This window comes from Hemitrygon akajei, chromosome 29, assembly GCF_048418815.1.
Source record: "Hemitrygon akajei chromosome 29, sHemAka1.3, whole genome shotgun sequence".
NCBI lineage: Eukaryota > Metazoa > Chordata > Chondrichthyes > Myliobatiformes > Dasyatidae > Hemitrygon > Hemitrygon akajei.
In genome coordinates, this window is record NC_133152.1 from 4,068,206 (window position 1) to 4,091,705 (window position 23,500).

The following is a 23,500-nucleotide window of genomic DNA, read 5'->3' on the forward strand; positions in this document are numbered from 1 at the left end:
ATCCTGAAGGTAACATAGTAGCCTCTACTAAGCTATGCAATCATGAATAGAAATACCATCAGGGTCTTTAAGGGGCTTCAGGGAGGTGGAATTTATGCTAGGGGTTTTCTGGAAAGAGAGATTGGGTTAAGATAGTAACATGACTTCATACCCCGTTCTTCTGGCTGTCATAAAGTGCTGCATGGCAGCTGAATTTAGAAACAGTAAGACTGCACAGAGAGCCAAACTGGTACAAGGGTGATTTAACTCTAGGTCCGTATTTTTCTACCATCATTGCAGTGGTGGTAACAGATTGTAGGCAGCCAAGCATATCCCTCACAACTGGTAGTAATTGTACAGAATAATAGGCAGTAGGTCTCCTGAGGCTCCCAGGCTTTTGAGTCAAAATGTCACTTGCACATCCCTATTTTTCATTAACAATGAGCTGAAGAGGTATTGAATAGTCTGGTATGCCTAATGCAGGAGCAGTAGGTAGACAAGTTTTCAGATCAGTAGAAGTGGTCTGCGTTTCCTGTGTCCATTGTTTTTCATTAGGCATACTTGGTAATGAGGTTAGCAATACATCAACCATTCAATGTTCAGGAATCTAATGTCTGCAATAATTAACCATACACAAAAAGGATAAAATTTCAGTTCATGTTCATGGTGGGGGTGCATTGAGGATGGCCACAATCCTGTCCTAGCCTAATTTCCAAGTGCCTCGTGAAAGTATGTTCCCCAAATACTGTGCTGCAGATTGGCAAAACTTCAACTTGCTTAGGGACACTTCATGTCCTTTTTCGGCGAACTGTGTCAGCTGTGACAGTGTCTTTTTCATGGTCAGTAATTGTGGGGATGCAACGAGCGAATCATCTGAATATTTCAGCTCCCTGGTAGTTGGAGCATATTCAAATCTTGTCTTGCAGTGGCAGAATATACTGAGGGGCTCTCGGTGTAGGCTTGGGGCAGCCTGGTCCAGGTATCCTGTCTGCCACTGTACATAAATGCAAACAAATACTGACTGTCTTCATATAAGGGACATTTTACCAACATAGCCAGATCACCACCTATGCCTTCCTGCCTGTCCTTTCGATACAAAGTATATCCTTTGATCTTAAGCTCCCAGCTGTGGACTTTTTTCAGCCAGAATTCAGTGATGCCCACAACGTCATACTAACCAATCTCTAACTGCGTCACGAGTTTGTCCACCTTATTCTGAATGCTACATGAATTTAAATACAGCACCTTCAGCCCTGCATTCTTTGCCATTTTGAATTTTGCCTCTGTGGTACAATTTAACTCTTTGCTCTGTCTGCATTTGTACCCAATCATCCACTTGTCCTTCCCCACATTCATGTTACACCCATCATCTGCATGTAACCCTGTTAGCTCATCCTCTGTCATACTGGTTCCCATCCCACTGCCATATTGAATTAAACCACTCCCAACAGCTCTCATAAGTCTACCTACAAGAATATTGTTCCGTTCAGATTCAAGTGTAATATCACCAAGACCAAGGAGATGGTGGTGGACTTTAGGAGATCTAGGCCCCATATGGAGCCAGTGATCATTAATGGAGAACGTGTGGAGCAGGTTAAGACCTACAAGTATCTGGGAGTACAGTTAGACGAGAAGCTTGACTGGACTGCCAACACAGATGCCTTGTGCAGGAAGGCACAGAGTCGACTGTACTTCCTAAGAAGGTTGGCGTCATTCAATGTCTGTAGTGAGATGCTGAAGATGTTCTATAGGTCAGTTGTGGAGAGCGCCCTCTTCTTTGTGGTGGCGTGTTGGGGAGGAAGCATTAAGAAGAGGGACGCCTCACATCTTAATAAGCTGGTAAGGAAGGCGGGCTCTGTCATGGGCAAAGTACTGGAGAGTTTAACATCGGTAGCTGAGCGAAGGGTGCTGAGTAGGCTATGGTCAATTATGGATAACTCTGAACATCCTCTACATAGCACCATCCAGAGACAGAGAAGCAGTTTCAGTGACAGGTTACTATCGATGCAATGCTCCTCAGACAGGATGAAGAGGTCAATACTCCCCAATGCCATTAGGCTTTACAATTCTACCACCAGGACTTAAGAACTTTTTAAAAGCTATTATTAATGCTTTTTGAGACGGTGATTTAGATGCATATCATATTTTTTACTGAGTTAAGTATTGTATGTAATTAGTTTTGCTACAACAAGTGTATGGGACATTGGAAAAAAAGTTGAATTTCCCCATGGGGATGAATAAAGTATCTATCTATCTTTTGTACAGGTCCCACCTGTCCCAGAAGAGTTCCCAATTATCCAGAAATCTGAAACCCTGGCTCTTGCTCCAATTTTTCAGCACGCCTTTATCTGCCACCTCATTCTATTCCTATCCTCACTGTCACATGGCACAGGCAGCAATCCCTAGATTACTACCCTTGAGGTTGCAGCTTCCTTCCTAACTCCCACTATTCTTTTTTTAGAACCTCCTCCCTTTTTCTTCTTATATCGCTGGAACCGATATGTACCATGACTTCTGGCTGCTTACCCTCCCTTTTCTGGATATTGTGAGTACGTCCAGAAACATTGCAGACCCTGGCACTTGCAAGGCAAACTAGCATCCATGTTTGCTTTTTATGTGTACAGAATTGTCTATCTTTTCCCCTAATTATAGAGTCCCCAATAACTGCTGCCATCCTCTTCAGTTCCCTACCCTTCTGAGCCACAGGGCCAGACTCAATGCCAGAGGCACGGCTGCTGTTGCTTCCCCCAGGTAGGTCGTCACCCCCAACAGTACTCAAACAGGAGTACTTATTGTTGAGAGGGACGTCCACAGATTGTTGCTGTAATTAAATCATTAAAGAACAGCAAAGCTCCAGTACATGACAATATGAATGCTGAGCTGTTCAAAGCTTAACCAAAAGCTGTAGCAGCCATCCTGCAACTACTCCTTACTATAATGTGGGAATGGAGACAGAACCCAGGAATTGGTCAAAAGAGAGCTATTGGTAAGATCCCCAAGAAAGGAGCGCTGTGAATGCAACACTTGGCATGTTATCACACTTTTATTAGTGCTCAGCAAGATTCTCACCAAAGTCATTGTCTAAAGGATTACAGATGCTGTCGATATGTGCTTGAGGATAAAGAAACAGAGGCTCTGTCAACCAGATCTTCACACTATGTAACATTATTGAACAGTGCATAGAATGGCAGAGACAACTGTATGTCAATTTTGTGGACATCAAAAAGGCTTTTGATAGCACCCACAAGGAGAGCCTCTCGTGATCATATGGGATTCCTCCAAAATTGTCCAGCTTATCTAGAGTTTCCATGCTAACTTCACCTGCACAGTTGAGGACTGCAATTTGAGCTTTGAAATCAAGACAGGAATCAGACAAGGTTGAGTGATGTCAAGTGATATTATTTAACCTGGTGATTGACTGTGTTATGAGGCAAACAATGAAAGATAAGCAGAGGAGCATTCTTCTCTCTACTTTAGAAGACCTTGACTTTGAGGATGACCTTGCAATATTTAGCAAAATGTGTGAGGAAACTGGACTAAAGTGGAATCAGATGCTGCCTTTGGTTCTGATGAATATTTGAGCCTCTGCTAATAGAACCACTGGTTAGTCCCTACATGAAGTCATAATGGGACTGCCCTTGTGCATGCCATTGGATGTGCCACTGGGAGTTAAGCAGATGGATGTACATAACTTGGATGAGCGTAATCTGAACTATTGTTTTACTGGATATCATCAACAGGTAATAGAAGCCCAGCAACCATGAGCAGACACTAAGTACTACGACATTGAGCCCAGAGATTACGTGGTGGTGCGAACACTTAAAAGAAAGAATTGTTTGGAACATTGATTTGAAGGATCATTTCAGGTACTGTTGTTTACTAATATATCCATTAAGTTAAGGGAAAACCTATCATGGATTCATGCTTCTCACAGTTGGAAGGTGCCTAAAGATGTGAAAAAATATATAAAACCACTGAGAGTCCTAATGCAAGCGATTTTTTTCTCTGACAAGTGTAACTGCCATGAACACTTTCTTACGAATGTGCAAACAGAACCAATATCCTAAGCTGCTAGGTTTGTATGGATGTCCAGGCACATGTGGAAATGGGTGTGCCCTTTAATGGAACAGAAATGAACTGTTATTTCAATTGGTCCAAAACCTCTGCCCGGGCTACATTGGTGCAACAATGTTGGGACAAGGAAACATAAACCCATTCTTCCCCATATCAGTACTGCCAGAATTTCACAGTGGGCAGATGGGATATAAATTTGGAAACAAGTGTTTTAGAGCATATATGTCAAACTCAAGGCCCGCGGGCCAAATCCAGCCCGCGGTGGAATTATCTTTGGCCCGCGAGATAATATCTAATTACTATTAAAGCTGGCCCCAGTAATCGAAGCGCCTATGGCGTATGATATGGCTAATGCTGAGTCTATTCAGGTACCAGGTTTTCAGGGTTTTTAGTGTTTATTCGGCAGTCTTTCTCGGCAGTCTTCTTCATAAGAAACGGAATTTGTAAAGTGAAACACTTTGTAGTTATAGCAGAGACTGAGACACATGAGAGCAGGCTGAAAAAACGGAGGCAACGAAAGCTGCGTTCACACACGTCTGACTGATCCGGCCCGCATGAAGCTGCATTTTGCTCAATCCGGCCCGTAACCTAAAATGAGTTTGACACCCCTGTTTTAGAGAATGACCTATATGCCTTCATAGGACAATGCTAACACCGGAGTAAAAGGACTTAGTGTTGTCCCTGGGAAAGGTAACATTTGCCTATGGAGATTTACAAGGATGTTGTCTGGATTGGGGAGCATGCCTTATGAGAATAGGTTGAGTGAATTCAGCCTTTTCTCCTTGAAGTGACGGAAGATGACAGGTGACCTGATATAGGTGTATAAGATGATGGGAGGCATTGATCGTGTGAATAGTCAGAGGCTTTTTCCCAGGGTTGAAATGGTTGCCACAAGAGGACACAGGTTTAAGGTGTTGGGGAGTAGGTACAGAAGAGATGTCAGGGGTAAGTTTTTTACTCAAAGAGTGGTTAGTACGTGGAATGGGCTGCGGGCAATGGTGGTGGAGGTGGGGACGTTAGCGTCTTTTAAGAGACTTTTAGATAGGTACATGGAGCTTAGTAAAATAGAGGGCTATAGGTAAGCCTAGTATTTTCTAAGGTAGGGACATGCTCGGCACAACTTTGTGGGCCGAAGGGCCTGAATTGTGCTGTAGGTTTTCTATGCTTCTATGTTTCTAACTGGTAAAACACCATGGGACCTGATTAACATGGCATCAGCATTAGAAAAGTTAGCAAATGTAAAGCCATGGGGACACACATGGACCCCAGTTATGCTTTCCTTTTTGTTGACTGCCATGTTGAAAGAGGCCATGTTCCCAGCTTACACTGGTATCACTCCCCAACTTTTCTTACACTACATTGACGACCTCATTGTGGCTGCTTCTAGCACTCATGATGAGCTTATCAACTTCATCAACTTTGCCTCTAACTTCCACCCTGCCCTCAAATTTACCTGGTCCAATTTTGACACCTCGCACCCCTTTCTCAATCTCTCTATCTCTAATTCCTTGGAGTCTATCTTCTGATATCTTCTACAAACCCATTGATTCTCACAGCTACCTGGACAATACCTCTTTCCACGCTGTCTCTTGCAAAAATGCTAACCCCTTCTTTCAGTTCCTCCATCTTCACTGCATCGGCTCTCAGGATGAGGCTATTAATTCCAGCATTGAGGACATGTCCTCCTTCTTCAAAGAAAGGGGCTTTCCTTCCTCTACCATCAACACTGCCATCACCCGCATCTCTTCCATTGCATGCACGTCTGTTCTCACCCCATCCTCCTGCCACCCCATCAGAGATAGGGTTCCTCTTGTCCTCAGCTATGACCCCAGTAGCCTCTGTGTCCAGCACATAATTGTCCATAACCTCCATACCTATAAGTACCATACCTGGCCCTACACATCCTCCCTCACTACCATTCAGGGCCCTAAACAGTCCTTACAGGTAAGGCAAAACTTCACCTGTGAGTCTGTTGGGTCATATACTGTGCCCAGTGCTCCGAGTGTGGCATCTTGTATATCGGTGAGACCCGATGTAGAGTGGGAGACTGCTTCATTCCTATGCTCCATCCGCTAGAAAAAGTGAGATCTCCCAGATGGCAACCCACTTCAATTCAACTTCCCATTCCCAATCTGACATGTCAGTCACTTTGAGATCACGTTTACTTTAATGGCTTGAATATCAATTTGTCAACCTTCCGTTAGTTGCACCCCCTTCATCATTCCCATTCCTGTTTCCTTCTCTCCCCTCATCTCCTTGCCTGCCCATCAACTCCCTCTGGTGCTCCTTCACTTCCTTTTCTTCCAGAGACTTCTACCCTTTCCTATCAGATCCATAAGAGCATAAGGCATAGGAGCAGAATTAGGCTATCCAGCCCATCCTTTTTAATCTCCTCAACCCCAGATTGTGGCTTTCTCCTTGTCTCCTTTGATGCCACGTTCAATGAAGAACCTATCAATCTCTACCTTAAATACACCCAATGACCTGGCCTCCACAGCTGCACGTGGCATCAAATTCCACAAATCCACCACCCTTTGGCTAAGGAAGTTTCTCTGACTGTCTGTTTTGAAAAGGCACCCCTCTATCTTGAGGCTGTGCCCTCTTGTCCTAGACTCTCCCACCATCAGAAAGATCCTTTCCACATCTTCTCTGTCTACATCTTTTAACGTTTGAAAAGTTTCACTGAGATCCCCCTTCATCCTTCTGAATTCCAGCAAGTACAGACCCAGAGTCATCAAACGTTCCTTATATGATACCCTTTCATTCCTGGAATCATCCTTGTGAACTTCCTCTGGACCCTCTCCAATGCCAGTACATCTTTTCTAAGATGATAGGCCCAAAACTGTTCACAATACTCAAGGTGAGGCCTCACCAGTGCCTTATAAAGCCTCAGCTTCACATCCATGCTCTTGTATTCTAGACCTCTTGAAATGAATGCTACCATGGCATTTGCCTTCCTCACCACCGACTGAACCAGCAGGTTAACCTTCAGGATGTTCTTCAGAAGGACTCCCAAGTCCCTCTGCATCTCAGATTCCTGGATTTTATCCCTATTTAGAAAATAGTCCACATATTTATTTCTACTACCAAAGTGCATGACCATGCATCTTCCAACATTGTATTTCATTTGCCACTTTCTTGCCCATTCTCCTAATCTGTCTAACTCCTTCTGCATCCTCAACACTACATGCCCCTCCACCAATCTTCGTATCATCTGAAAACTTGGCAACAACACTTGGCCATCTATTCCATGATCTAAATCATTTATAAACAGCATAAAAATAAGTGGTCCCAACACCAACTTCTGCAGAACACCACTAGTCACTGGCAGCCAACCAGAAAAGGATCCTACCAATCAGCCAGTCCTCTAACCTTGTTAGTAACTTTCCTGTAACACCATGGACTCTTAACCTCTTAAACAGCCTCTTGTGCGGCACCTTGTCAAAGGCCTTCTGAAAGTCCTAATATACAAAATCCACTGCATTCCCTCTATCTATCCTACTTGTAATCTCTTCGAAGAATTCCAACAGGTTCGTCAGGCAGGATTTTCCATTGAGGAAACCATGCTGACTTTGTAATATCTTGTCCTGTGGCACCACGTACTCCATCACCTCATCCTTAACAATTGACTCTAACATCTTCCCAAGTACTGAGGTCAGGCTAACTGGTCTATAATTTCCTTTCTGTAGCCTTCCTCCTTTCTTAAAGAGTGGAGTATCATTTACAATTTTCCAGTTCTCTAGCACCTTGCCAGAGTCCAATGATTTTTGAAAGATCATTACTAATGCCACCACAATCTCTCACACTACTTCTATCAGAACCCTGGGGTACAGTTCCTCTGGTCCAGGTGACTTATGCACCTTTGAGTCTTTCAGCTTTTTGAGCACCTTCTCTCTTGTATCAGTAACTGTAACTTCTCTTCCTTCGCACACTATAACATCAGGCATACTGCTAGTGTCTTCCACAGTGAAGACTGATGCAAAATACTCATTTAGTTCATCAGCCATCTCCTTGCCCCCAGTTATTATTTCTCCTGCCTCATTTTCTAGCATTCTCATTCCATTCTCATTTCTCTTTTATTTTTAACGTAGTTGAGAAAACTTCAACTATCCACTCTGATATTATTTGCTAGCTTGCTTTCATATTTCATCTTTTCCCTTCTAATGATTTTTTTTAGCTGTTCCCTCTCTCCAGCACTTTATCTCTTTCACCTATCAGCTTCCCGGCTTTTCACTTCACCCCTCCCACTCTCTCTGTTTCGCTTATCACCTAACACCGTGTACTTCTTCATCCCCTTCCTCATCTTTAAACTCTCATCCTTTTTGCCAGTCCTGATAAAGAGTTTCGGCTTGAAGTGTCGACTGTTTACTGTTTTCCACAGATGTTGCCTGGCCTGTTAAATTCTTCCAGCATTTTGCTATAAAAGTGCTTTGGTTGAAATATAAGATCAAAGCTATTTTTTCCAGATGAAACTCGACAGGAAATATACCTTCACTTGCAAGTAAATTAATAAATGCATTAATGTGATCCACTCTGAATTGTAGTTTGTCTCTGTATATTAGAAGATCTAGCTGAATGGTACATAACAGCATACAGGAGGGAGATTGAAAATTTGGATGTGTGTTGCCATAACAACAACCTCCTTCAGGAGAGGGAAACCAGAGGTCCATCATCCAGTCCTCATCAAAGGATCAGAGGTGGAGAGGGTTGGCAACTTAAAATTCCTAGGTTTTACTATTTCAGAAGATTTTTCCTGGACCCAGCACATAAGTACAGTTCTGTAGAAAACACAGCTGCACATCTACTTCCTTGGAAATCTGCAGAGATTTGACAGGACATCTAAATCTTTGACAAATTTCTACAAATGTTTGATGGACAGAATATTGACTTACTACATCACAGCCTGGGATGGAAACATCAATGCCTTTGAACGCAAAATCCTACAAAAGGTGGTCGATTTGGCCCAGTCCATCATGGGTAAAACCCGTCCAACCATTGAGCACAACTACATGAAATACTGTCATAGGGAAACAGGCTCTATCATCAGAGATCCCCACCAACCAGCTCATGCTGCTCCTTGATACCTGAGGACTCACACCACCAAGACGAAGAATAGTTACTATGCTTCAACCATCAGGCTCTTGAGTAAAAGTGGATAACTACACTCAATTCCCACATCATTGAAATTTTCCTACAACCAATCACCTCATTTAAGGACTCTTTATCTCATTATCTCAGGTTCTCAATATTTATTGCTATTTATTTAAATGTGAATTTGCAGAGTTTGTTTTACTGTGTATGTCCTACCTTTATTTGGCTTCTCAAAATCCAAGTTATTAGTGCATACAACAAACTACAAAAATCTCATTATTGATCTCTGAGTAACACCTCTGGTCTCAGACTTTCAACGGGAAAAGCATCCTTCCACTAATCTAATTTTGGATTCAATTAGCCAGTTTATCTTGGATGCCAAGTGTCTTAACTTTCTGGACCTCACAGGATCATATCAATTGTTTGCAATAGATTTTGACACTAGCAAACACAGTTATGTTGTTTTGTAGAGGGAGAGGGGAAGGAGGATAGCTAGAAGGTGAAGCCTGGTGTGGGGGGGGGGGATAGGTAAAAGGATAGAGAAGGAGGAACCTGATAGGAGAAGAGAGTGGACCATGGGAGAAACAGAAGAAAGAGGGACACCAGGGGAAGATGATCGGCAGGTAAGAAGAGGTAAGAGGCCTGAGTAGAAATAGAAGAAGCAGGGTGGGAGAGGATTTTTTTTTAACTAGAAAGAGAAACCAATATTCATGCCATCAGGTTGGAGGCTACCCAGACGAAATATAAGGTGTTGATCCTCCATCCTGAGGGTGGGCTAATCATGGCACAAGAGGACCATGCACTGTCATGTCAGAATAGTAATGAGAATCGGAATTAAGATGTTTGGTCACTGGAGAGATTCAATTGTCTTCTGTGAAAGAGCTCTTCTTTTCAATCTCAAGAACCGCTTCCTTCTTAAAATGCTCTAAATTTTATAAAATTTTGGTTTTTAATACTGGTCACAAACTACTGAATTTCTGACTCTAAGTCCTGGAACTCCCTCCCTATTTACATTGTGGGAGCAACTTCACTAGAGAGAATGCAATAAATCAAGTTGGCAGCCCACCAACAGCTTTAGGCTAAACAATAAATGCTGATTTTGCCTGCGATGCTCAGATCTCAAAACATGAAATAAAATAAATTAGAACCCCTGTCTTGTGGTCCGTAAATTCCTGCATAGAGTCTCCATGCTTTTATTACTCTTTTAACATTTCATGCAACAGGATCACAGAAATGCCCTGTGTACAGATTCAAAGCAGTAGACCACCTCACAATCCATCCTCAATCTGCCCCATCTGTGGAAGAGATCTGGTTTCCACATTGGCCTCACTACCCATGTCAGAACTCACAAAACTAGAGTGGTAGCAAGTCATCATCGATCCTGACTGACTGATGCACCATCAATAACTCACTCTGAGACGTAAGAAGCGAGATATCAGCTTTTATTGACTGGAAGAATGAACAACACTACATCCTGGAGAATGAGGCCGGACTCAGGCCTCAATCGCCTTTATACAGGGGTCTGTGGGAGGAGCCACAGGAGCAGTCCAGACAGGTATATGTAGTTCACCACACTGACTTGATAAGAACATTTCTTAAACCTGCAACTTTTAAGTAACTTTTAACTTTAACATTTTCTCTGCTTGCATCCATCAACAATTCCTGTTTCTCAGTTCTAAAGAACACAAAAGTGAATTCAGAAATAATTACCTGCACGAGCCACCTATGACCAAAGTTTCATCCAGAGCAGAGTTGTTGTGGAACCTGTTGTGGAACATTATTACCTTTTTATACATTGTCAGGGGACCAATAGTTGGAAAGAGGAGGTGTTCAAAAAGGTGTCATTATGAAAACATCTTAGCAATTTTCAAAATCAGTAAAGTAGTATGAAATCATCTGACAGTGTGATGTTGTAATCTAATATGAATGTCACATATTTTCTGAAGTTATTGCATTCAGAAGAAGATATGAAGGACATATTAACAGAAAAAGGAAAAATGAAGTTTAGCTTTACAAAGGAACTTATTTATTTAAGTATAGCAATGGTGTGAATGTCTTTAATGTCTCACAACAAAACAGTAACAATAGTTTTTCATGGAATGCTGTTGAAAGCAGCTCAAAGAGTGCACATTAATTCAAAGCATGGGAGTCCTTCAGCCCATCAAGTTGATGCAGCTATTAAACACCGATTTACATTAAACAATTCTATTCACTCATCCCACGATACAGAACCACTAACCAATTTACAGGGGCAAATTAACCTACAAAATCTCAAATCTTTACGATAGAACATAGGACATTACAGCACATTCTATCATTTATGTGCAGATCTCAGAGTTTTCTTAATGCCCCTACTGTATCTGCCTCTACCATCACCCCTGGCAGGGCATTCCATGCACCCAGCTCTCTCTGTGTAATGAATTTACCTCTGACATTCCCTTTATACTTTCCTCCAATCACCTTAAAATTAGGCTCCCTTGTGCTAGCCATTTCCACCTTAGGAACAAAGTCTCTGGATATCCACTCTATCTATGATTTCTATCATTTTGCATGCCCCATCAGATCATTTCTCATCCTCTTTCACTCTAAGGAGAAGATCCCTGGATCACACAACCTATAAGACATGCTCTCTAGTTCAGTCACCCTCTGTAAACCTTTCATATCCTTCCTATGATGAGGTAAGCAGAACTGAACACAATATTCTAAGTGTGGTCCAATCAGAGTTTTATAGAGCTGAAATATTACCTCATTGCTCTTGAACTCAATCCCCCAACTACTGAAGATCAACACACCATATGCCTCCTAACCACTATGTTAACTTATCCAGCAACTTTGTGTGTTCTATGGATGTGGACCCAAGATCCCTCTTTTCTGACACATGCTCAAGAATCCTACCATTAACCCTGAATTCTGCCTTCAAATTCAACCTTCCAAAATGAATTACTTCACACTTCTCTGAGTTCAACTCCAACTGCCACTTCTCAGTCAATGTCCTGAGGCAACCTACAGCAACTCTTCACACTATCCACAACTTTACTTAATTTCACGTCTCTTCAAACTTACTAACTCATTCATCCACTTCCTCATCCAAGTCATTGATAAAAATGATAAAAAGTTGGGGTCCCAGAACAGATCCCTGTAGATCACCACTGGTCACTGATCTCCAAGCAGAATATTCCCCATCTACTACTACTTTTATGGGCAAGCCAATTCTTCACCCACACAACCTGATTTCCCTGGATCTCATGCCTCCTGATTTTCTGAAGGAACCTACCATACGGAAACTTATCAAACACCTTAGCTAAGTCCTAGTACACCGCAACTTATGCTCCACCAGGTGCAAGGAATCTGGAGTACCTGGAATAAATTTATGCAGTCACAGGGAGAATGTGCAAATTCCACACAGACTGCACCCGATGTCAGACTGAACTTGGTTTTCTGGAGCTGCAAGGTAGCAGCTCTGCCAACTACATCACTGTCGGCATTCTTTGAAAGCACAGATGTTTAATATGTGTTTCATTTTTAAGTTTGTTTTGCAAATACTAACTATTAAGGGTTTCTTCAGCAGTTATGGTAGTAGGATCATTTCCTGGAATAGTAAGCTCTTTATAGGTGAGCAATTATTTGCTTACATCAGTCTAGGCATTCTCCCATTGGCAAAATGAATTCATATATCATCACCACATCAAAAGAAACAGTTTGACTGAAAAATTGGACAGCCTCCAAATGGATGAAATAGTTTGGCAACCAAATTGAAAATAATGAACCGTCGTCAAAGATATGATAATTAGGTCTGAGTAACTAAGAAGTATAGCAAGCTAGGTGTCAGCCATGGCTTAATGGGAATAAACCTATCTCCATGTCTAAAGGCTGTGAGTTCAAATTTTAACCCAGGAACTTATTGAGCCATAGACCAGTACAGCATAGATTCAGCTCCTCAGCCCAATCAGTCCATGCTACCCACAGTGCTCACCCAGTTAGTCCCAATTTCCTGTGTTTGGAGCAAACCCCTCTAAGCCTTGTCCTTCTATGTATCTGTCCAAGTATTTCTTGACTGATATATGGTGCTTGTCTCAACCACTTTCTCTTGCAGCTTATACTCACCACCTTCTGTGTGAAAAGGTTTCTGCTCAGGTCCTCTTCAAATCTTTCCCCTCTTGAGCTAAATTAATGCCATTTAGCTTTGGACTCCTCTACCCTGGGAAAAAGACTGTTACCATCCACTTTATTTATGCCTCTCATAATTTTAAATATTTCTATAAGGTCTCCCCTCATTCTCTTCCAGTTTAAGATGGTGCTACGAAGGTCAGGTGGCTGCTTACTGATAGTTCAAAAGGGATGATATTCGAGTCACCGGAGCTGGTGTCGGTGTCAGAGGTGGAGTTGGAGCGAGCGATTCAGAGAGGTGTTGAGGCAGAGGAGCTTTGCTGTACATCCACCTAATCCAGGGTTGAGGTTTGATCAGCACTGAGCCAATTTATAAAGGTCGAGAATGGCCTCGGGTTAGGTGGCAAGGTATCATTGTGCAGGGCCTGGGTCCTAGTGTTCGACACAATCAGGTAATTGGACAATTTAAATGCCAGCCTAGAGAGACTGGAAAGGTAGGATGTCAGGGCTCAAGGTGAGAGTCGGAGGGCAGGAGAAGAGAGGGGAGGTGAGGGGAGAAGAGGGAGGGGGAGGGTAGGAGAGGAGAGAGAGAGAGAAAGTTAATAAGAGTTATCAGAGTGAAAAGTTCAAGAATTCAATCTTAAGACTATAAGGTTACAACATGTGCAAGGGAGAGGTACCTTATGTAAGCAGATAGCTCAGGAGCACCTCACCATTCACCATGAACAGTTCCTGTACATGAGTGAAAAGAGATGAAATGTGGGAGCAGGATACTATCCTCCAAGTGCAGTGGCACTACACCTATTGAGTCACTTTCAAAGACTCTACAACTCATTTAATATTTATTCTTTATTTATTTATCATACTTATTTGTTCTTTTTTGTTTTCTATTTGTGCAATTTGTTGTCTTTTGCACATTGGTCATCCATTCTATTGCAGGTGGTTTTCATTGATTATCTTGTTTCTTGTATTTACTGTGAATGCCCACAAGAAAATGAATCTCAGGGTTGTACATAGTGACATATATGCATACTTTGATAATAAATTTACTTTGAACTTTGATCTATAAGCCTATTTTTTTCCTCTCCGGGAGCAGGAACAGGTTCAGTCACTCTGACACCCCTCTGACAAGAGCTTTATTAACCTGGCTGCTGATCCTAGGGGGAGAACTTTGGTATGACCTTTCAGTTCACCATAACCTCTTGCTCGGGCATGATACTCCTGCAGTTACCCAGGGAAGGTCAAAACCTTTGTAAATCAAGGTGTGTCAGCTGGCTCTAGGCCTTGGACCATGCAGACTGGGGCACAATTATCCAACTTACCTCCTGGGACCTCGTCTAGGCTGCAGGCTGGAAACACTGCATTGGGTTCTCAGGTATTTCCTTGCATTGTAATGGGAACTTTAGAAAGCTAACCATTTTCCAGTAAGTATTGGATTTGCCTTGTGAAATCCAAGAGGCTCATCATCAAGTGAGCACATGACACAACACAGGGAAAGTCAGCAGGATCCTGCACAGCCGATAACTCTTCTATCACAAAAGTCCCTATCTGCTTTGGGTACCTGGAATATGAGAACCATGTACCAGGCAGGAAAGTCCATCATCATAGAATGGATATCAAGAGTCATATCAAGGAAATCCAAAATCAGAATCCTCAACTCAAATGTTAACACAGTGACCATAAGACCATAAGAGAAAGGAGCAGAAGTCGGCCATTTGGCCTATCGAGTCTGCTCCGCTATTTCATCATGAGCTGATCCAATCTCCCCTTTAGTCCCATTCCCCTGCCTTCTTACCATAACCTTTGATGCCCTGACTACTCAGATACTTATCAATCTCTGCCTTAAATACACCCAATGACTTGGCCTCCACTGCTGCAAGTGGCAACAAATCCCATAGATTCACTACCCTCTGGCTAAAAATTTTTTTTCGCATCCCTGTTCTGAATGGGTGCCCTGCAAACACAGTGCTCTGATATGGCTCTGAAACCTGGAGAACAACAAAGAAGACACAACAAAATCTGTAGACTTTCATCAACCAGTCCCTGAGAGGGATCTTGAACATCAGATGGACTGACAAAGTAACCAACCAGACTCTGTGGAAAAACACCAATCCATAGAGATAAAATAAACAAGTGGAGGTGGATTGGCCACAGCTTGAGGAAACCAAACAACATCACTAGGCAGGCATTAAAACAGAATCCACAAAGAAAGAGAAAAAAGGGATGTGCAAAGAACACATGGAGAAAAGAAATTTAGGCTGAAATTAGATGATAGGGATACTCCTGCTCCTCCCTTGATAAATTAGCTCAGAAGAAAGGATGATGGAAAAAGGAAATCATCGATGGTAAATATAAAACACAAAATAACTGATTGCATAAGAATTCAACCCCTAACCCCCTTTAATATGACACACCAAATTATCACTGGTGTAGCCATTTGGTTTTAGAAGTCATATAATTAGTTAAATAGAGATCTGTCTTTGGAGACTTACTTGCAGTCAAGGAGTTTCAATTGATTGTAGTAAAAATACACCTGTATGTGGAAGGTCCAACTGGTGGTGAGTCACTATCCTGTCCAAAACTACTCCCTGAAGACAAAAGAACACTCCAAACAATTCTGCAAAAACATTAGTGAAAAACACGTCAGGATTTGGATACTAGGAAATTTCCAAGTCACTGAATACCCCTCGGAGGACAGTTAAGTCAATCATCAAGAAATTGAAAGAATATGGCACAGAGGTGAAGTTGCCTAGAGCAGGCTGTCCTCAAAAACTGAATGACTGTGCAAGAAGGGGATTAGTGAGGGAGGCCACCAAGAGGCCCTGGGCAACTCTGGAGGAGTTATAAGCTTCAGTGGCTGAGATGGGAGAGACGGCACAAAGGACAACTGTTAACTGCATGCTTCACCAATCACAGCTTTATATAAGACCATAAGGCCTTAAGATATAGAAGCAGAAGTAGGCCATTCGGTCCATTGAGTCTTCTCTGCCATTCAATCATGGGCTGATCCAATTCTTCCAGTCATCTCCACTCCCCTGCCTTCTCCCTACACCCTTTGATATCCTGGCTAATAAAAAAACCTATCTACCTCTGCCTTAAATGCACCCAGTGACTTGGCCTCCACACCTGCTCGTGACAACAAATTCCACAAATTTACCACCTTCTGACTAAACTAATTTCTCCACATCTCTGTTCTAAATGGACGTCCTTCAATCCCTAGTCGTGCCCTCTTGTCCTAGGCTCCCCTACCATGGGAAATAACTTTCCCATATCTAATCTGTTCAGGCCTTTTAACACTTGGAATGTTTTGATGAGATGGTAACCCTTTCATTCCTGGTCCTGGAATCATTCTCGTGAATCTTCTCTGAACCCTCTCCAATGTCAGTATATCTATTCTGAAATAAAGAGCCCAAAACTGCACACAATACTCCAAGTGTGGTATCATGAGTGCCTTATAGACCCTCAACATCACATCCCTGCTCTTATATTCTATACCTCTAGAAATGAATGCCAACATAGTAGCCTCTACTACAGCTATGCAATCATGAATAGAAATACCATCAGGGTCTTTAAGGGGCTTCAGGGAGGTGGAATTTATGCTAGGGGTTTTCTGGAAAGAGAGATTGGGTTAAGTTAGTTACATGACCTCATACCCCGTTCTTCTGGCTGCCATAAAATGCTGCATGGCAGCTGAATTTAGAAACAGTAAGACTGCACAGAGAGCCAAACTGGTACAAGGGTGATTTAACACTAGGACTGTATTTTTCTACCATCATTGCAGTGGTGGTAACAGATTGTAGGCAGCCAAGCATATCCCTCACAACTGGTAGTAATTGTACAGAATAATAGGCAGTAGGTGTCCTGAGGCTCCCAGGCTTTTGAGTCAAAATGTCACTTGCACATCCCTATTTTTCATTAACAATGAGCTGAAGAGGTATTGAATAGTCTGGTATGCCTAATGCAGGAGCAGTAGGTAGACAAGTTTTCAGATCAGTAGAAGTGGTCTGCATTTCCTGTGTCCATTGTTTTTCATTAGGCATACTCGGTAATGAGGTTAGCAATGCATCAACCATTCAATGTTCAGGAATCTAATGTCTGCAATAATTAACCATACACAAAAAGGATAAAATTTCAGTTCATGTTCATGGTGGGGGTGCATTGAGGATGGCCACAATCCTGTCCTAGCCTAATTTCCAAGTGCCTCGTGAAAGTATGTTCCCCAAATACTGTGCTGCAGATTGGCAAAACTTCAACTTGCTTAGGGACACTTCATGTCCTTTTTCGGCGAACTGTGTCAGCTGTGACAGTGTCTTTTTCACGGTCAGTAATTGTGGGGATGCAACGAGCGAATCATCTGAATATTTCAGCTCCCTGGTAGTTGGAGCATATTCAAATCTTGTCTTGCAGTGGCAGAATATACTGAGGGGCTCTCGGTGTAGGCTTGGGGCAGCCAGGTCCAGGTATCCTGTCTGCCACTGTACATAAATGCAAACAAATACTGACTGTCTTCATATAGTGGAATAGAGAAGAACGCAGAAGAGATGTCTATTTCAGAATAGCATTTGGAGACGGGCACGATGGAAAGGAATCAGTCAGAATCAGGTTTATTATCATTGGCACATGATGTGAAATTTGTTAACTTAGCAGCAGTTCAATGCAATACATAATATAGAAGAAAAAAACAAAATAAAATAATAAATAACTAAATCAATTACTGTATACGTATATTGAATAGATTAAAAATTGTGCAAAAAACAGAAATACTATATATTAAAAAAAGTGAGGTAGTGTCCAAGGGTTCAATGTTCATTAGGGAATCATATAACAGAAAGGAAGAAGCTGTTCCTGAATTGCTGAGTGTGTGCCTTCAGGCTTCTGTACCTCCTATCTGATGATAGCAGTGAGAAAAAGGCATGCCCTGGATGCTGGAGGTCCTTAATAATAGACGCTGCCTTTCTGAGACACTGAACCATAGAACCATAGAACATTACAGCACAGAAACAGGCCTTTTGGCCCTTCTTGGCTGTGCCGAACCATTTTTCTGCCTAGTCCCACTGACCTGCACCTGGGCCATATCCCTCCAAACCCCTCTCATCCAACTTCTCCTCAAACCTTCAACTGCTCCTTGAAGGTGTCCTGGGTACTTTCTAGGCTAGTACCCAAGATGGAGCTGACTAAATTTACAACCCTCTGCAGCTTCCCATGGTCCTGTGCAGTAGCCACCCCACCCCTCCATACCAGACAGTGATGTAGCCTGTCAGAATGCTCTCCATGCAATATTGGTTTTCGGTAACACTTGAAAGAGGAACAACTATCTTATCAACGGCTTGGAGATCCTGCACAAATCTCCACTCATTATTCCTTCCCAATTTCAGGATTGGCAATATAGGGGTGTTACAAGGGCTACTGGTTGCCCCTCCTTGTTCTAAGAAGGTTTCTATAACTGGCTAAGTGCCTTCCACAGCCTCAGGTGACAATTATATTGCCTTATGAATGGTAATACCACAATATTTTTAGATGAACTTTATGCAACAAGGTGGAGAGAACAAGGCCAACGTGATTCCTATGAAATGCTCAGAGGGAAGAAGGTATCCTAGTTAATGAAAGTGAAATTGAATATTTTGGGGAAGGAGGAGGATTATATAGCAATTAAGCTGGACTAGAAAATGGGGTACCATGCAAGCATCCTGTCTGGTCTGAAAAGAGCTGTAAAACCATATTGCCATTAGGTAGGTGAGCATTCTGTATGTGTTTTTATTTTAGCTTGCAAAGCCTTTACTATAGGTCCAAGCAACTTGAGGGTAGTGGGTGGCTTTACTGCAATAGTGATATGAGGTGTTGATTCTCCCATTTCAAATCATTCTTGCTGGGCTTTTGTAAATTGTACTCTTCAGCCATTCCCTCATGGCCATATTACATATGCCTGGTTAAATAAATAGTCTCTGTCTGTTCCAACATGGGGTGGACTCTTTCACTATACACAGGCTTTGGCTTTTCTGTAAATAGAGCTGAACAATGTACGTATTAAAACTTGCTAGTCAGGAGGACATGTTGCATTAGTAGCCAGGTAAGGCTCTAGGTTTTCAACAAGCATTTCCGGAAAGGGGTTAATAGGCCCCCAAATAGACAGCAATACAGAGCAGCATTGTGCAATGTTGCAGTCTTTTGCATCATCGTAATATTTAGCCTGCTGTTTCTTTTTCTAGTATGTTCTCTAATTTCATACCTCTAAACTCAAGGGTTCTGCTTGTGGCTGTGCTGGAGTACAAACTCCACTATAATCAGAATCAGGTTTATTATCACCGGTATGTGTCATGAAATCTGTTAACTTAGCAGAAGCAGTTCAGTACAATACATAATATAGAATAAATAAATAAATACCAGTGTATGTTATTGAATAGATACTATTTAATATTAGTACTAGTTGTACTACTCACTTCACTTTGTTGAGCCAGCAAGTCTCTAGCAGGTGGATCTCCTGGCAGTGTTTCCACTACCTGCTGTCCTGATGATATGATGGGGTCTGTTCCTGATTCTGTTTCATTGCTGCAGCTAATAACAATAAATTGTCTCTATTTGATGCAGGGGCCCCCCAGGCCTGTATGCTCAGTCCACTGTTGTTCACTCTGCTGACCCATGACTGTGCTGTAACACACAGCTCGAAACACATCATCAAGTTCACCGATGACATGACCGTGGTGTGTCTCATCAGCAAGAACGATGAGTCAGCTTACAGACAGGAGGTGCAGCGGCTAACAGACTGGTGTAGAGCCAGCAACCTGTCTCTTAATGTGAACAAAACAAAAGAGATGGTTGTTGTCTTCAGGAGGACACGGAGTGACCACTCCCCACTGAACATTGACGGCTCCTTGGTAGAGATCGTAAACAGCACCAAATTTCTTGGTGTTCACCTGACGGAGAATCTCACCTGGTCCGTCAACACCAGCGCCATAGCAAAGAAAGCCCAGCAGCGTCTCTACTTTCTGCAAAGGCTGAAAGTCCACCTCCCATCCCCCATCCTCATCACATTCTACAGGGGTTGTACTGAGAGTATCCTGAGCAGCTGCCTGGTTTGGAAATTGCACCATCTCGGATCGCAAGACCCTGCAGCGGATAGTGAGGTCAGCTGAGAAGATCATTGGGGTCTCTCTTCCCACCATTATGGACATTTACACTACACGCTACATCTACAAAGCAAACAACATTATGAAGGACCCCATGCACCCCTCATACAAACTCTTCTCCCTCCTGCCATCTAGGAAAAGGCACCGAAGCAATCAGGCTCTCACAACCAGACCATGTAACAGTTTCTTCCCCCAAGCAATCGGACTCCTCAATACCCAGAGCCTGGACTGACACCTTACTGCCCTATTGTCTTGTTTATTATTTATTGTAATGCCTGCACTGTTTTGTGCACTTTATGCAGTCCTGGGTAGGTCTGTAGTCTAGTGGGTTTTTTTCTGTGTTGTTTATTACATAGTTTAGTCTGGTTTTTGTACTGTTTCATGTAACACCATGGTCCTGAAAAACGTTGTCTCATTTTTACTGTGTACTGTACCAGCAGTTATCGTCAAAATGACAATAAAAAGTGACTTGACTTGATGATCATATAATTGTAATCCCATGTTGGATCTCCTCCCTAACTCTGAGTTTCTTTACAAAACTTTATTTTCTCTAAATCAAATGATCCTGCAAAGGGCCATTGACCTTGTGACCGCCCATATACATCACTAATAAAAGGAAGCACATTCCTGCTATCTCTGGTTTCGAACCGTACCTTATCAGCCTGGGAGCCTGACAGAACTAAAGGCTCTCCTAGCTTCTTTTTCATCTATTCATGTTGTTCCTGTGTTTTTTTTAAACTTTTTCCTCAGTTTGACAGGGAGTCCCTTCCCTTTCTTCTTCGTAGCTTTGCCTGCTACCACTTCCCATTCTCTACTTACCTGTGTCCTTCAATTTTATGTTTTAGTTATAGTGCACTATTGGACGGAGCCCTGTTCCATTCACATCTTGAAGTCTCAGTCTATGTTTTTACCTCACTCAATTGGCAGCGTCTTGGATCTTATCACTGTCTTTCCTACTTGGTCTTGCCTGTCCCATCTCTCCTACTCCTAAAGAGCAGATCAGGGTGGCTCAAAGCGGATCACACAACAATAATTTCTACTCTTTATATTTTCTCTAGACCCTCAGCTAGCCAATTTAGTTCAATCCTGTTTACTAGGAGCCTTGCCAACTACACAAATCTGTGAAAGAAAAATGACTTTGGAGACCAGACTTCGAGCGATGATACCTTTATTCAGAATAATATCATGGAGAGCTTGCAGAAATATGCAAAGATCTAAGTTACAGACTGATTTTGGCACATATTTATACTTATAAACAGGCGATTATACATGATTACTGGCATGTACGTTGTTCTGTTACACAAGAAGATATACATATCCAGGAACAAATAGGTACATCCATTGCACAAGGTATTTTTAATCATAGAGCAGGCAATAACTAGGTCATACGAATGTATATTCCTCTTTCAGCACTTATTGCTGCATCCTGGTTATGAAAGAATGTAAGTCTAAGTCTAAGCTGAGGACATAAGGTTACAAAGTCCATGTAGAAAAATGCAAGTTAGCTATTGTTGGCAGGTTCGGTATTGTCATTTAAAGTAAAATTGGATAGGTATACGTACAGGAAAGGAATGGAGGGTTATGGGCTGAGTGCAGGTCGGTGGGACTAGGTGAGAGTAAGCGTTGGGCACAAACTAGAAGGGCCGAAATGGCCTGTTTCTGTGCTGTAATTGTTATATGGTTATACATAGTTCATTAACCCTTTTGTTGACCCTCCTTCCACACCATCCCATGCCCACAATTCAGCAAGTCAAATCACCTGGCTGTACTTCTACTTCCAGCATACAGTCAGAGACCGAGGACCGCAACACCAGTGGTAAGGACTGCCAAGGTATGGTCAAGGGCAGCAGAGAAGTGCTTACAGAACTACCTCAAATTGGTGAACAGGACAATATTCAGCAATTAATCTTCAGATCTGAATGAATATGCCACAGTTGTCATAGACTTCATCAAGACTTGTGTGATTGACTGTGTGCCTTTTTAGTATATACAAGCATACTGCATCCAAATCCAGAAGCCATTGATGAAGAGTGAGATTCATAGTCTGCTGAGGGCTAGATCTGTGGCATTTATAACTGATATATCAGAACTCTACAAGAAGTCCAGAGATGACCTATGGAAGGCTATCATAAGAGTGAAAAAGAAATTCTGAGTGAAGCTAGAGACAGACTCAAATGCATGTCAGCTCTAGCAGGGTTTGCAGGCCACCACTTCCTACAAGGTGAAACCTAACATCATAAATGGCTGTGAGGATTCACTTGCAGGTGAGCTCAAGACCTTTTATGCACACTTTGAACATTGGATCAAAAGGGTGAACCCTTGCAAGTTGTCAGACCTTGGTTGTGTATCTGGTAGGGCACTGAAAACCTGTGCCAATTATCTGGTTGGAGTGTTCAAAGACATTTTCAATCTCTCACTGTTGCAATTGGAGGTTCCTGTCTGTTTCAAAAAGGCATCAATCATACTGGTGCCCAAGAAGAGCAGGATGAGCAGCCATATCACTCACATTTCACTTGCCAACGTGTGGTCATGTGATGGTATGGTAAAGTTTCTTGTTGATGCTTTGAGTAGTTGATCATGGCTAGAATTAATTCCTGCCTAAACAAGGCAGGAACTTGCCTATGCTGCAATAGGTCTACAGCAGATGCAATCTCACTGGCTCTCTTCTCAACCTTTGATCACCTGGACAATGGCAATACCTACATCAGAATGCCATTTATTAATTACAACTCAGCATTCAAGGCCATTGTCTCCTCAGAACTAATCAATCTTCAAAACCTAGGTCTCTGCATTTCCTTCTGCAATTGGATCCTTGTTTTCCTCATCTAGAGACCACAGTTACTGTGGATCAGAAATACCATCTCCTCCTACCTTACAATCAATATTGGTTCAACTCAAGGATGTATGCATAGCATATTGCTCTACTCTCCACACACGTGACTGTGTTGCTAGGCACAATGCAAGCACCATCTATAAATTCACCGATGATACAATTGTTGTCGGCAGAATCCCATTATTGAGGGGTCAGCAGTGGAAAGGGTAAGCAGTTTCAAGTTTTTGAGTGTAAACATCTCTGAAGATCTATCCTTGGGCCAACATTTCGATGCAATTTTGTAAAGGGCACC